The 14,923-nt window shown below is 40.7% G+C and overlaps 1 long non-coding RNA gene across 1 annotated transcript; it reads right to left on the reverse strand.

The window, feature by feature from the left end:
* Positions 1–9,628: 9,628 nt before the first annotated feature.
* Positions 9,629–13,899, reverse strand: LOC146571275 (uncharacterized). Its single transcript, XR_014893093.1, has 2 exons — positions 13,230–13,899; positions 9,629–9,890 (listed from the first exon to the last, which is right to left on the reverse strand). It is a non-coding gene; the product is annotated as an uncharacterized LOC146571275 (long non-coding RNA).
* Positions 13,900–14,923: the final 1,024 nt, after the last annotated feature.

A 14,923-nucleotide genomic window follows, 5' to 3' on the forward strand; every position in this document is an offset into this window, starting at 1 on the left:
TATATGTTCTTCTGTAATAGATAACTATACACTATCATTGCAGTCAATCTACACTACAGCTCAAAAGTTTGAAGTCAATTTTCACCTGTTTATAACCATGTGATCTGTCCACACAGCAGTGATGGTTACTAAAAATGGGCCCATGTATAAGTGTGTAGACATTTCCTAATGCATCATGGGTGATTCAACATAAATGATTCATTAAACACACATCTGTGAAAACATTTCTGATAATTTTCATGTAATATTATGTTAAAAGTAAATGTAAATTATTAATTAAAAGACAACTGTTTGAATCTGACCACAAACTTTTGAGCAGTAGTGTGTGTTGTATGCATGTGTCTGTCTGTATCTGACCAGGATTTTGTCATCAGTGTCAACAAAACGCTCATTTTTTTAGCTGTTTCTGTCATCAAAAATTGAGTTGGAGTGTTTTAACTCTGATGGCAATCTCTCCCTAACAAGTCCACTTTATTGCGTGCTCATTTTCTCCTATTAGTGGCTCATACGTACATAATTAGGAAACATGCATTAAGTCAGCGGTCCTCAACCTTTTTTGCGCCCGGTACTAGTTTTACAACAAAATAAAACTAGTACCGGTACCGAAAAAAAGAAGATTTATTCATAACACACTTGAAAAGACCCAGGGACACCGAGTTAACGATAAAAACGATAACAAAATAACGCTGAAAACCGATAAAAACCCTGAAAACCATACATTTCACACCTGAGCCTCAACTCTCGCGGCCCGGTACCAAACGACTCACGGACCGGTACCGGTCCGAGGCCCGGGGGTTGGGGACCGCTGCATTAAGTGCACTAAATTCTCACGCTTATCAGTGGCTCATGGTTGCTTAAGGCCTATGTCTGTACTTGACCACAGAGGCAGAGCATCATTCAACCTGCCAGCTGCCTATCTTGGGAGCTTTTCAAGGATGACAGACTCCACTTTCTCTGCAGCAAGACAGCTCATAACTTTTTTACAGTGTCTCCCTGTCCTCAGACTTCTATATATTCTTCTGTAATAGATAACTATACGCTATCATTGCAATCTACACTACAGCTCAAAAGTTTGATGTCAATTTTCACCTGTTTATAACCATGTGATCTGTCCACACAGCAGTGATGGTTACTAAAATTTGGCTCACGTATAAGTGTGTAGACATTTCCTAATGCATCATGGGTGATTTAACTTCAATGATTAATTAAACAAACATCTGTGAAAACATTTCTGATCATTTTCATGTAATATTATGTTAAAAGTAAATGTAAATTATTAATTAAAAGACAACTGTTTGAAACTGACCACAAACTTTTGAGCAGTAGTGTGTGTTGTATGCATGTGTCTGTCTGTATCTGACCAGGATTTTGTCATCAGTGTCAACAAAACGCTCATTTTTTTAGCTGTTTCTGTCATCAAAATTGAGTTGGAGTGTTTTAACTCTGGTGGCAATCTCTCCCTAACAAGTCCACTTTATTGCGTGCTCATTTTCTCCTATTAGTGGCTCATACGTATATAATTAGGAAACATGCATTAAGTCAGCGGTCCTCAACCTTTTTTGCGCAACGGACCGGTTTATGCCCGACAATATTTTCACATACCGGCCTTTAAGGTGTCGCGGATAAATACAACAAAACAAAACTAGTACCGGTACCGAAAAAAAGAAGATTTATTCATAACACACTTGAAAAGACCCAGGGACACCGAGTTAACGATAAAAACGATAACAAAATAACGCTGAAAACCGATAAAAACCCTGAAAACCATACATTTCACACCTGAGCCTCAACTCTCGTGGCCCGGTACCAAACGACTCACGGACCGGTACCGGTCCGAGGCCCGGGGGTTGGGGACCGCTGCATTAAGTGCACTAATTTCTCACACTTATCAGTGGCTCATGGTTGCTTAAGGCCTATGTCTGTACTTGACCACAGAGGCAGAGCATCATTCAACCTGCCAGCTGCCTATCTTGGGAGCTTTTCAAGGATGACAGACTCCACTTTCTCTGCAGCAAGACAGCTCATAACTTTTTTACAGTGTCTCCCTGTCCTCATACTTCTATATGTTCTTCTGTAATAGATAACTATACACTATCATTGCAATCTACACTACAGCTCAAAAGTTTGAAGTCAATTTTCACCTGTTTATAACCATGTGATCTGTCCACACAGCAGTGATGGTTACTAAAAATGGGCCCATGTATAAGTGTGTAGACATTTCCTAATGCATCATGGGTGATTTAACATAAATGATTCATTAAACACACATCTGTGAAAACATTTCTGATAATTTTCATGTAATATTATGTTAAAAGTAAATGTAAATTATTAATTAAAAAACAACTGTTTGAAACTGACCACAAACCTTTGAGCAGTAGTGTGTGTTGTATGCATGTGTCTGTCTGTATCTGATCAGGATTTTGTCATCAGTGTCAACAAAACGCTCATTTTTTTAGCTGTTTCTGTCATCAAAATTGAGTTGGAGTGTTTTAACTCTGATGGCAATCTCTCCCTAACAAGTCCACTTTATTGCGTGCTCATTTTCTCCTATTAGTGGCTCATACGTACATAATTAGGAAACATGCATTAAGTCAGCGGTCCTCAACCTTTTTTGGGCAACGGACCGGTTTATGCCCGACAATATTTTCACATACCGGCCTTTAAGGTGTCGCGGATAAATACAACAAAACAAAACTAGTACCGGTACCGAAAAAAAGAAGATTTATTCATAACACACTTGAAAAGACCCAGGGACACCGAGTTAACGATAAAAACGATAACAAAATAACGCTGAAAACCGATAAAAACCCTGAAAACCATACATTTCACACCTGAGCCTCAACTCTCGCGGCCCGGTACCAAACGACTCACGGACCGGCACCGGTCCGAGGCCCGGGGGTTGGGGACCGCTGCATTAAGTGCACTAATTTCTCACACTTATCAGTGGCTCATGGTTGCTTAAGGCCTATGTCTGTACTTGACCACAGAGGCAGAGCATCATTCAACCTGCCAGCTGCCTATCTTGGGAGCTTTTCAAGGATGACAGACTCCACTTTCTCTGCAGCAAGACAGCTCATAACTTTTTTACAGTGTCTCCCTGTCCTCATACTTCTATATGTTCTTCTGTAATAGATAACTATACACTATCATTGCAATCTACACTACAGCTCAAAAGTTTGAAGTCAATTTTCACCTGTTTATAACCATGTGATCTGTCCACACAGCAGTGATGGTTACTAAAAATGGGCCCATGTATAAGTGTGTAGACATTTCCTAATGCATCATGGGTGATTTAACATAAATGATTCATTAAACACACATCTGTGAAAACATTTCTGATAAACTTTGCCTAATTTTATGTTATAGCAAATATAATTTTAAAATTAAGACAAGAATGTTTGAATCTGACCACAAACTTTTGAGCAGTAGTGTGTGTTGTATGCATGTGTCTGTCTGTATCTGATCAGGATTTTGTCATCAGTTTCAACAAAACGCTCATTTTTTTAGCTGTTTCTGTCATCAAAATTGAGTTGGAGTGTTTTAACTCTGATGGCAATCTCTCCCTAACAAGTCCACTTTATTGCGTGCTCATTTTCTCCTATTAGTGGCTCATACGTATATAATTAGGAAACATGCATTAAGTCAGCGGTCCTCAACCTTTTTTGCGCCACGGACCGGTTTATGCCCGACAATATTTTCACGGACCGGCCTTTAAGGTGTCGCGGATAAATACAACAAAATAAAACTAGTACCGGTACCGGAAAAAAAGAAGATTTATTTATGACACACTTGAAAAGACCCAGGGACACCGAGTTAACGATAGAAATGATAACAAAATAACGCTGAATACCGATAAAAACCCTGAAAACCATACATTTCACACCTGAGCCTCAACTCTCGCGGCCCGGCACCAAACGACTCACGGACCGGCACCTTTCCGAGGCCCGGGGGTTGGGGACCGCTGCATTAAGTGCACTAATTTCTCACACTTATCAGTGGCTCATGGTTGCTTAAGGCCTATGTCTGTACTTGACCACAGAGGCAGAGCATCATTCAACCTGCCAGCTGCCTATCTTGGGAGCTTTTCAAGGATGACAGACTCCACTTTCTCTGCAGCAAGACAGCTCATAACTTTTTTACAGTGTCTCCCTGTCCTCAGACTTCTATATATTCTTCTGTAATAGATAACTCTACACTATCATTGCAGTCAATCCACACTACAGCTCAAAAGTTTGAAGTCAATTTTCACCTGGTTTATAACCATGTGATCGGTCAACACAGGAGTGATTGTTTCTAAAATTTGGCGCACGTATAAGTGTGTTGACATTTCCTAATGCATCATGGGTGATTTAACTTCAATGATAAATTAAACAAACATCTGTGAAAACATTTATGATCATTTTCATGTAATATTATGTTAAAAGTAAATGTAAATTATTAATTAAAAGACAACTGTTTGAAACTGACCACAAACTTTTGAGCAGTAGTGTGTGTTGTATGCATGTGTCTGTCTGTATCTGATCAGGATTTTGTCATCAGTGTCAACAAAACGCTCATTTTTTAGCTGTTTCTGTCATCAAAATTGAGTTGGAGTGTTTTAACTCTGATGGCAATCTCTCCCTAACAAGTCCATTTTATTGCGTGCTCATTTTCTCCTATTAGTTGCTCATACGTATATAATTAGGAAACATGCATTAAGTCAGTGGTCCTCAACCTTTTTTGCGCCACGGACCGGTTTATGCCCGACAATATTTTCATGGACCGGCCTTTAAGGTGTCGCGGATAAATACAACAAAATAAAACTAGTACCGGTACCGGAAAAAAAGAAGATTTATTTATGACACACTTGAAAAGACCCAGGGACACCGAACTAACGATAAAAACGATAACAAAATAACGCTGAATACCGATAAAAACCCTGAAAACCATACATTTCACACCTGAGCCTCAACTCTCGCGGCCCGGCACCAAACGACTCACGGACCGGCACCTTTCCGAGGCCCGGGGGTTGGGGACCGCTGCATTAAGTGCACTAATTTCTCACACTTATCAGTGGCTCATGGTTGCTTAAGGCCTATGTCTGTACTTGACCACAGAGGCAGAGCATCATTCAACCTGCCAGCTGCCTATCTTGGGAGCTTTTCAAGGATGACAGACTCCACTTTCTCTGCAGCAAGACAGCTCATAACTTTTTTACAGTGTCTCCCTGTCCTCATACTTCTATATGTTCTTCTGTAATAGATAACTATACACTATCATTGCAATCTACACTACAGCTCAAAGGTTTGAAGTCAGTTTTCAGCTGGTTTATAACCATGTGATCTGTCCACACAGCAGTGATGGTTACTAAAAATGGGCCCATGTATAAGTGTGTAGACATTTCCTAATGCATCATGGGTGATTTAACATAAATGATTCATTTAACACACATCTGTGAAAACATTTCTGATCTTTTTCATGTAATATTATGTTAAAAGTAAATGTAAATTATTAATTAAAAAGACGACAGTTTGAATCTGACCACAAACCTTTGAGCAGTAGTGTGTGTTGTATGCATGTGTCTGTCTGTATCTGATCAGGATTTTGTCATCAGTGTCAACAAAACGCTCATTTTTTAGCTGTTTCTATCATCAAAATTGAGTTGGAGTGTTTTAACTCTGATGGCAATCTCTCCCTAACAAGTCCACTTTATTGCGTGCTCATTTTCTCCTATTAGTGGCTCATAGGAGTCTAACTAATGAACTGTATGCATGTTTCCTAATCTGTCACACTTATCAGTGGCTCATGGTTGCTTAAGGCCTATGTCTGTACTTGACCACAGTGGCAGAGCATCATTCAACCTGCCAGCTGCCTATCTTGGGAGCTTTTCAAGGATGACAGACTCCACTTTCTCTGCAGCAAGACAGCTCATAACTTTTTTACAGTGTCTCCCTGTCCTCAGACTTGTATATGTTCTTCTGTAATACATAACTATACACTATCATTGCAATCTACACTACAGCTCAAAGGTTTGAAGTCAGTTTTCAGCTGGTTTATAACCATGTGATCTGTCCACACAGCAGTGATGGTTACTAAAAATGGGCCCATGTATAAGTGTGTAGACATTTCCTAATGCATCATGGGTGATTTAACATAAATGATTCATTAAACACACATCTGTGAAAACATTTCTGATAAACTTTGCCTAATTTTATGTTATAGCAAATATAATTTTAAAATTAAAACAAGAATGTTTGAAACTGACCACAAACTTTTGAGCAGTAGTGTGTGTTGTATGCATGTGTCTGTCTGTATCTGATCAGGATTTTGTCATCAGTGTCAACAAAACGCTCATTTTTTAGCTGTTTCTATCATCAAAAATTGAGTTGGAGTGTTTTAACACTGATGGCAATCTCTCCCTAACAAGTCCACTTTATTGCGTGCTCATTTTCTCCTATTAGTGGCTCATACGTATATAATTAGGAAACATGCATTAAGTCAGCGGTCCTCAACCTTTTTTGCGCCACGGACCGGTTTATGCCCGACAATATTTTCACGGACCGGCCTTTAAGGTGTCGCGGATAAATACAACAAAATAAAACTAGTACCGGTACCGGAAAAAAAGAAGATTTATTTATGACACACTTGAAAAGACCCAGGGACACCGAGTTAACGGTAAAAATGATAACAAAATAACGCTGAAAACCGATAAAAACCCTGAAAACCATACATTTCACACCTGAGCCTCAACTCTCGCGGCCCGGTACCAAACGACTCACGGACCGGTACCGGTCCGAGGCCCGGGGGTTGGGGACCGCTGCATTAAGTGCACTAATTTCTCACACTTATCAGTGGCTCATGGTTGCTTAAGGCCTATGTCTGTACTTGACCACAGAGGCAGAGCATCATTCAACCTGCCAGCTGCCTATCTTGGGAGCTTTTCAAGGATGACAGACTCCACTTTCTCTGCAGCAAGACAGCTCATAACTTTTTTACAGTGTCTCCCTGTCCTCATACTTCTATATGTTCTTCTGTAATAGATAACTATACACTATCATTGCAGTCAATCTACACTACAGCTCAAAAGTTTGAAGTCAATTTTCACCTGGTTTATAACCATGTGATCAGTCCACACAGGAGTGATTGTTTCTAAAATTTGGCGCACGTATAAGTGTGTTGACATTTCCTAATGCATCATGGGTGATTTAACTTCAATGATTAATTAAACAAACATCTGTGAAAACATTTATGATCATTTTTGAAGGAAATTGCCTTCCCGGGTTTCCTCCGTGGCGTGAGCGATAAGCAGAGTTCTGTCCTTTCCTTCTAAGATTCCTAATTATTTAAAGTAACACTCAGGTATGCCATTCAGCTGGGTTAGTTACGACGTCGGGAGCAGCTTGGGAGAACAAGGAAACACAGACTGCTTCAGGTTGTCTTCCCAAATCGACTCAAAGGTTTATTTAGTACATAACAGCTTATATAGAGGAAAAAAAGGTTCGTGGGTCAGCTTTCCCAGTTCAAACCGGTACAGACTAAATAAGGAAACGTCTTCCTGCCTTGTGAACAAAGAAGTATCCTGTGTGTAGTTTATCAGTTCAGCTATAATTTATGATCATCCCAGCAAAATACACTCCTAGACATAAAATACAGAGTTCTTTCATTAGTGAATTCTGAAACGAACCACCTAGCCTTTAACGAGCCTTTTCCAGGAGATAAAGAAAAAGGGAGGATGGGAGTAAGGAAGTGGTCTCATCTCTGTGGTGTTTTCGACCTTGGGGTACCAGCTTGTGAGTCCTACACATTAATTCTTGGGTCACAGAGAAAGAGAAAAACAACTAGTAGATCGGCCTTATTGAGTAACAGTTTTCCTGTATAAAACAATATCCTGTAAATGCTTACCGTGGTATCAAAATATCATAACAGTTCCCCTCTTTTATTATTTTTTTAAAAATAATAACTCAAATAGAAAGGAAAAATCACAAATGTAATAACATAATATAAAAAGCAAATCATAAAATGTAATAGTTCACAACCTAATGTTCAATATACACATCAGGAACATCATTGATGACATCTGACACATAATCTGGGTCAATTTGTGCCAATTGCAAATACATTGAAGTAGCTGTACTAGTAGCTATACGGGTTATCATTGAACGTACACAGGGTACCACACAACAGACAATAATCATCAAAAACATGCTGCAACGGTTACAAAGGCTACAATTAGTTTCTTCCATCTTCCAAACGTGTCCTGTAGCCACTTATGTAGCCACTGACCGTGACCTGTATTGGCAATTAGTTCTATCTGCAATGCTTCAAGTTTATTCATAGCTTGTGTGAATGAACCGTTAGGAGCGGTATTATTGGGAATGAAAGTACAGCATACATCAACGGTTACTAAACCACAGGTACCGGTCCAATTAACAGGTAAAGCTAATCTAAGAGTATTATTGCACATCCAATAAGCATGTGGGATTGGTCTGGTCAGGCGCGTGACCATGTGTGATTTAACTAACTACCCCCAGTCAGTATCATTTAAGACACCCTCTGGGGGAACAACGATCGATTCTCTGCTCGAACTTGAACTGTGTGTGTGTTCCTCCAGATATGATACAACTTCAGCCACAGAGACAGCTAGCCATGTCTCATTACAGCGTGCACCTGGGGAGTCAGAGAAGAATGTATAGTTATCCTTTGTATAATCTATGTGTGTGTCTGGGCCAGTTAACTTTAGTCTGCGCAGACATATCATACTAGTATTAAAATGGAGAGGGATCTGTCCTAAGGGCAGTGAGGGCTTTAACCTATTCTTAGGGCGTTTCATTGGGGCGCAGGTCCCTGCGGTGTCATTAGATAACTTCAATAATTCGCCTAATGGAGTCTCAGGGTTAGTTGGTGTGTGTGTGTGTCTAAGTAGGCAGTCGAGAGGGCTCAGAGTCAACTGTAAAGCGTCTTCAAAGAGAGCATTATTTCCGCTGATTTTCTCTAGTCCCTCAGTGAGGGGGAAACCGGATATGGGGTATCCTACTATTACCTGTTCTGGATCAGCCTTTGAACAGACATAACAGTTACTGTTTCCTAAATCACGAGCGGCTGTTCTGGCATTTTCATACCAGGCGTTAGCTCCTGTTCTAGAGGGCGCATAAGATGGTTTATTAGTGGCGTCTATGTTGCTATTTACTGATTTTAGGGAACGTGAGGAGTGCATTAAGTAGGTGTCTTGCAAAATGGAGCATGAGGTATAGTCAGCAAAATATGACCTGCAGAAATGTGAACATGGTTGCAGTCTACAATACAAAATAGCAAAGAGAAATCCTAAGGTTAATGCGATAGATATGATAAATAACCTAAATATATAAGAAAGACAGTTCTTCAGTCGTCTCCTGGCCTGGTCCCAGGTTCGAGAGACACAGAATAAGCGTCGTATGATGACAATGGGCATTTCATTTTCTCCATTATCAGGATGAAATGAGTCTGGCTTTATCAGGTTAGACATCATGTGGTACTTTTGGCTTTCTGTTCCTGCTGGATGTTTGAGTACCTTGTTGTTGTTCTTTCAGACGTTGTGTCTTAATCAGTGATTGTGTGTGTGTGTAAATTGGATCCTGGCGCTGGCTCGCCGGAGATGTCATCTACCCGTGTGTTTATTTGCTCTAGTTCCGGGCGCTGGCTCGCCGGAGATGTCGTCTGCTTGATCCGACGCCTGAGATGGTCCGATTGGGCTGGTCTTAACCCTGCTGGCATGAATCCACTGAGGTTGTCCGTCTGTGAGGATGCTGGTTCTTCGTCACTGCCAGTAAAGCCTGGGGGCTGGAACACGCGGCCTCCCAGAGTGTCCTTGGTTTTAGTGGCTTCTCCAACATGCGTCTCCTTGTCTCCACTGGTGGAACTGTGGAGGGGAAAAGCTGAGAGAGACAAACTTTCTGATAGTTATTATTCAGTTTTTCTACCAGGTTGTGAACATCAGTGGACAATGCAATATACATCACCTTCTACTAGCGGTGCCCCTCTGGAAGCTGACCATGGTGTTGGAAATAATCTTATTTCAAATGGAGATAATTTGGTTACTGCAGATTGAGTCATTCCAATCTCACAGAGGACTTGAGGAAGTAATTTGACCCAGGTCATTAAAGTTTTAGCACACTTTTGAATTACTTCTAATGTGAATGAAGATCCTCTATCACTGTTAATCTGGTGAGGTATTCCGAATCTGGGTATTATTTCATTGCTCAACTTTTGATAGACTACTTCTGCAGTTTCTTTTGAGGTTGGATAAGCTTCTACCCATTTACTAAATTGATCCACTATTACCAGTAAGTACTTGATGCTTCCTTGTGCTGGCATATGTGTAAAATCAATTTGTAATGTATGAAATGGAAAATCTGGTTGTGGTAAATGCTGATGTTTCGCTTTTGGTTTTCCTACATTAGTTCGTGCACATGTTAGACAGGTTGCTAATATGCTTTTTACTGCATGTGATGTTTTCTCAATTACAAATCTTAATTTTATTGCCCCTATTACCCCTCTTTGTCCGACATGACTCACACCGTGAAAATGTCGGGCAAGGACTGGCATCAGGGAATATGGGAGGGCAATCAAACCCTTAAGATTTTGTATAAGCCATCTCTGTCATCTAAGGTACAGTCATTATTCTCCCAATAGGTGTAATCACATGCAGAGGCTTGCTCTTGTATGAATTTTAAATCAACATTTGTTCCTAAATAGTCTGGGAGTTTAAGTGGCAGCTGTAGGGGCACAGATAATACTTCCTGCGGAGGTGGGAGCTGTGATGCAGCTGCAGCCTTGGCTGTCACGTCTGCTAAGGCATTACCTGTTGCTTCGTCTGTGTCAGCTGTACTGTGTCCTTTCGTTTTTACAACTGCAACGGCCGATGGCAGCTGTATAGCCTGAAAAAGTCTTTGAACAAAATCAGAATTTAGCAATTTATTTTCCATCAGCAGATCTAAATCCTCTCTGTCTCCACAATGTGCCAAAGTCATGCACAACGCCAAATGCATAGCGGCTGTGTGCGTAAATTGTCACATGCTTATCCAAATGTAGCTCACAGGCGCGTATTAAAGCCATGAGCTCTGCTTTTTGTGCTGAGTGAAATGGTAATGAGTGAGCCTCTAGTATGATGTCAGGCAATGTCACCACTGAATAGCCACAAAGAAATGAGTTGTCACTCGGCCTTGAACAGGACCCGTCCACATAAACCGTGGCTGAGTCTGGGATAGGTGTTTGCTCTAAATCTGGACGTGGTGCTGTGGATTCCTGTATACGTGTCATGCAGTCATGATCGTCAAGCCTGTCTGAGCCATCCTGTCGGTCAGAAGAACACAGCATAGGATCAATAAATGTGCTGGCGAATCAGGTGTGCTGCTCGCTTTTATAGTGAGATTTGCATGTGTTGTGTAGTTATGTTTGCTAGAATGGTCGTGACCTGGTGATTGGTGTGTAGAATAGTGTCATGTGAGAGTGTGAGCTTCCCGCAGTCCCTTATCATGATAGAGCAAGCTACTACTGCCCTCAGGCAGGCCGGCATTCCTGAACAATTCAGGCAGCACCTTTGAGTGGCGGAGGTCAGCACTCCCTTTAATGCATTGAAAGAGACAGTCATTTCTGTGGATCACAGTATTCGAGGAGGCTTGTCTTTTTTTACAACAGTCACGCAGAATGTGGTCATGAAAAGAACAGTCTGGTATCCACTGTCTGCAATAGTTCACCATGCCTAAGAAGGACGACATGTCCTTCTGTGTAGTGGGACGAGGGACGGAGGTCACAGCTTTGACCCTGTCTGCAGTCATGGAACGTTTTCCGTGAGACAGTGTGAATCCCAAATATTGAACAGAAGTCTGACAGTACTGCATTTTCTTTGCAGATGCTTTGTGGCCAGTCTTTTTGAGGTGCTGGAGAAGCATGTGTGTAGCAGTTTGACATAGTTTTTCACTTTCAGCACAGAGGAGGAGGTCATCCACATGTGGATCAGGGTGCAGCCCTGGAGGAGTGAAGCACCATTGAGAAAGCAGCAGAGCTGTCCATCATGCCTTGGGGCAAACGAGTCCAAGTGTACTGCTTATTTCTATGTGTGAATGCAAATAACGGCTGTGTGTCTTCATGAGAAAAAGGAGCGGAGCATAAATCCACCACGGGAAAATGTGTATGCAATGCATGTCAATATGCTGTGAACATCTGAAACGAGAGGTGGCAGAGGAATGTTGACTGCATTAATTTGCCTTAAGTCTTGTATGAAACGCCATACGCCAGGTTTGTTAGGCTTTGGCACAGGATTGACAGGAGTGTGGGCTTTATTGCTCCTGTAGTCAATAAATCTCCTATCATGACATCTAGGGCTGCGGCTTTTTCCGTGGAAAGGGGACATTGCTTGACATATACTCGCTTTTTGTTTTTTAGTAGGTGTACGTGATAAAGTCAATAAATCATATATCATTCTCACTTTTTGACCATAATGTCATATTCTGGTATTCAGCTGGCAATGTAACTGCAGAAATAGTACAGTCGATAGGGTAGGTTAGATCTATGTGACGACATGGTGTAGTTATATCATAACCTATGTCTGAGTTATGTGACAAAATCACTGTTTGACCTTCACTTGTGTGAGCAGTTATCATGTTGTTGAACAGTGTGAGAGAAACAAAAGTGTGGCTCCCAGTCATGGGATTACCTGGTAGTGGCGTCTGTACACGTTTTTTTTTTGGCACAGTGTGTGACATAGAGTACCGGACAAAAAGGATGTTGAGTTCATTCTCTGCTGAGGGTCCAGCTGACACAGAGGATGTTCCTTCTCCATCATGTCGGTACATAGGGCAGAGAAAACATAAGCTGTTATCAGTGTCAGCAAACATTTCACCCTTTGTGTTAAATTAAATACACAAATTCATTTTTGCTTTGGGTGTCTGCGGCTGCTGGAAAACTGAGCTAAATTTGCACCTCTAGCTTGTCCAACAGTGCATAAAGCGTTTTATGAATACTAGGATAGATTCATCAGGCTTCTGTTTACACATAGTTACTGCATTTAAGTCAATTTTGTCTCTAGACATTGTTAGCAGGAATTTCTTTAGATTCTTAAAGAAATCGGCGACTTTGTCATTATTTACCCTCCTTTTGTCCATAGCGGTAACATTTGATGCATCACGTCGCGGCATTCTATCATATATTTTCTACAGGACTTTTTAAGCAGACTACTTTTCTTATCACAAATGATATTCAACATTTCTACTGACCTGTTTTCTGGCGATAATCGTTCGGGATAAGGCTCCGGAAATAAATTAGAATGCATTGAACTTCTTAAGTTGTAAACAAAGTCAGTCACATAAGCACTCCCGCATGTTCTGGATACGTGATCATGGACGTCTTCACCGATTCGCGGACGTAGGTTACACGTAACCGGAAATGGGAGTTATACTGAGCCGTTATTTGAGACTTTATTTTGTATTTTATTAATTTTTGGTTTTACAGGTACTTTAGATTTTTTATCGGACCTGTCTGTGGTCTTTGAATAATTCTGACTCATGTTCAGTGATTTCCAGAGGGGTTTACACGCTAGGAGGATTTAGGTTAGTATTTTCGCTGCGGCACAGCTGAGGTCACTTTAAATTTATTGCTAGCAATTTTTTGTTTGTGTGAGCAACTCTCACTTAGCGAGCAACTTCTCGCTTAACGAGCAACTTCTCGTAAAACAACAGGCAACTTCCTGTGTCTTTCTGCTTTTAATTTACTGCTTTTAACCCTTGTATGGTAATCGGGTCTGTGAGACCCGTTTTCAGTTTTCTTTCGTTTTTTTTTTTTAACAAAATTAAATTTAATTATTTACTAGCTTTCTGTGAGTGAGCAACTTCTCACTTTTTAACGTACGTTTCAAGATAACAGGCAACTCCCTGTGTCACTCTTTGATGAGCAACTTCTCACTTAACCAGAAGTATTTAAGACAACAGGCAACTTTCTGTGTCACTTTTTCTGAGTGAGCAACTTCTCACTTTTTAACGTACGTTTAATTAAACAATTAATTAATTATTATTATTATTATTTTTTAAACAAAATTAAAATATTCAAGACAACAGGCAACTTCCTGTGTCCACCAACACCACACAAGGGTTAATTTACTTTATTCGGGGACTGAGGAAGTCAGTCAGTGTATCTCTCTGGATCACTAAGTGAAACTTCGTCAGCATATCCCGTTTCTTTATTCGGGGACTGAGGAAGTCAGTCAGTGTATCTCTCTGGATCACTAAGTGAAACTTCGTCAGCATATCCCGTTTTTTTTATGGATCGATCACTGAGAGAGGTATAATAGGTCTTTATATAAATATGAAAGACACATATTTACCTTCTGTCAGCAATCCCACTTCTGACACCAAAATTGAAGGAAATTGCCTTCCCGGGTTTCCTCCGTGGCGTGAGCGATAAGCAGAGTTCTGTCCTTTCCTTCTAAGATTCCTAATTATTTAAAGTAACACTCAGGTATGCCATTCAGCTGGGTTAGTTACGACGTCGGGAGCAGCTTGGGAGAACAAGGAAACACAGACTGCTTCAGGTTGTCTTCCCAAATCGACTCAAAGGTTTATTTAGTACATAACAGCTTATATAGAGGAAAAAAAGGTTCGTGGGTCAGCTTTCCCAGTTCAAACCGGTACAGACTAAATAAGGAAACGTCTTCCTGCCTTGTGAACAAAGAAGTATCCTGTGTGTAGTTTATCAGTTCAGCTATAATTTATGATCATCCCAGCAAAATACACTCCTAGACATAAAATACAGAGTTCTTTCATTAGTGAATTCTGAAACGAACCACCTAGCCTTTAACGAGCCTGTTCCAGGAGATAAAGAAAAAGGGAGGATGGGAGTAAGGAAGTGGTCTCATCTCTGTGGTGTTTTCGACCTTGGGGTACCAGCTTGTGAGTCCTACACATTAATTCTTGGG

Source organism: Mchenga conophoros, linkage group LG7 (assembly GCF_057382185.1).
Source record: "Mchenga conophoros isolate Kocher_MC1m ecotype Shallow Benthic linkage group LG7, M_conophoros_male_GT1.1, whole genome shotgun sequence".
Taxonomy (NCBI): Eukaryota; Metazoa; Chordata; class Actinopteri; order Cichliformes; family Cichlidae; genus Mchenga; species Mchenga conophoros.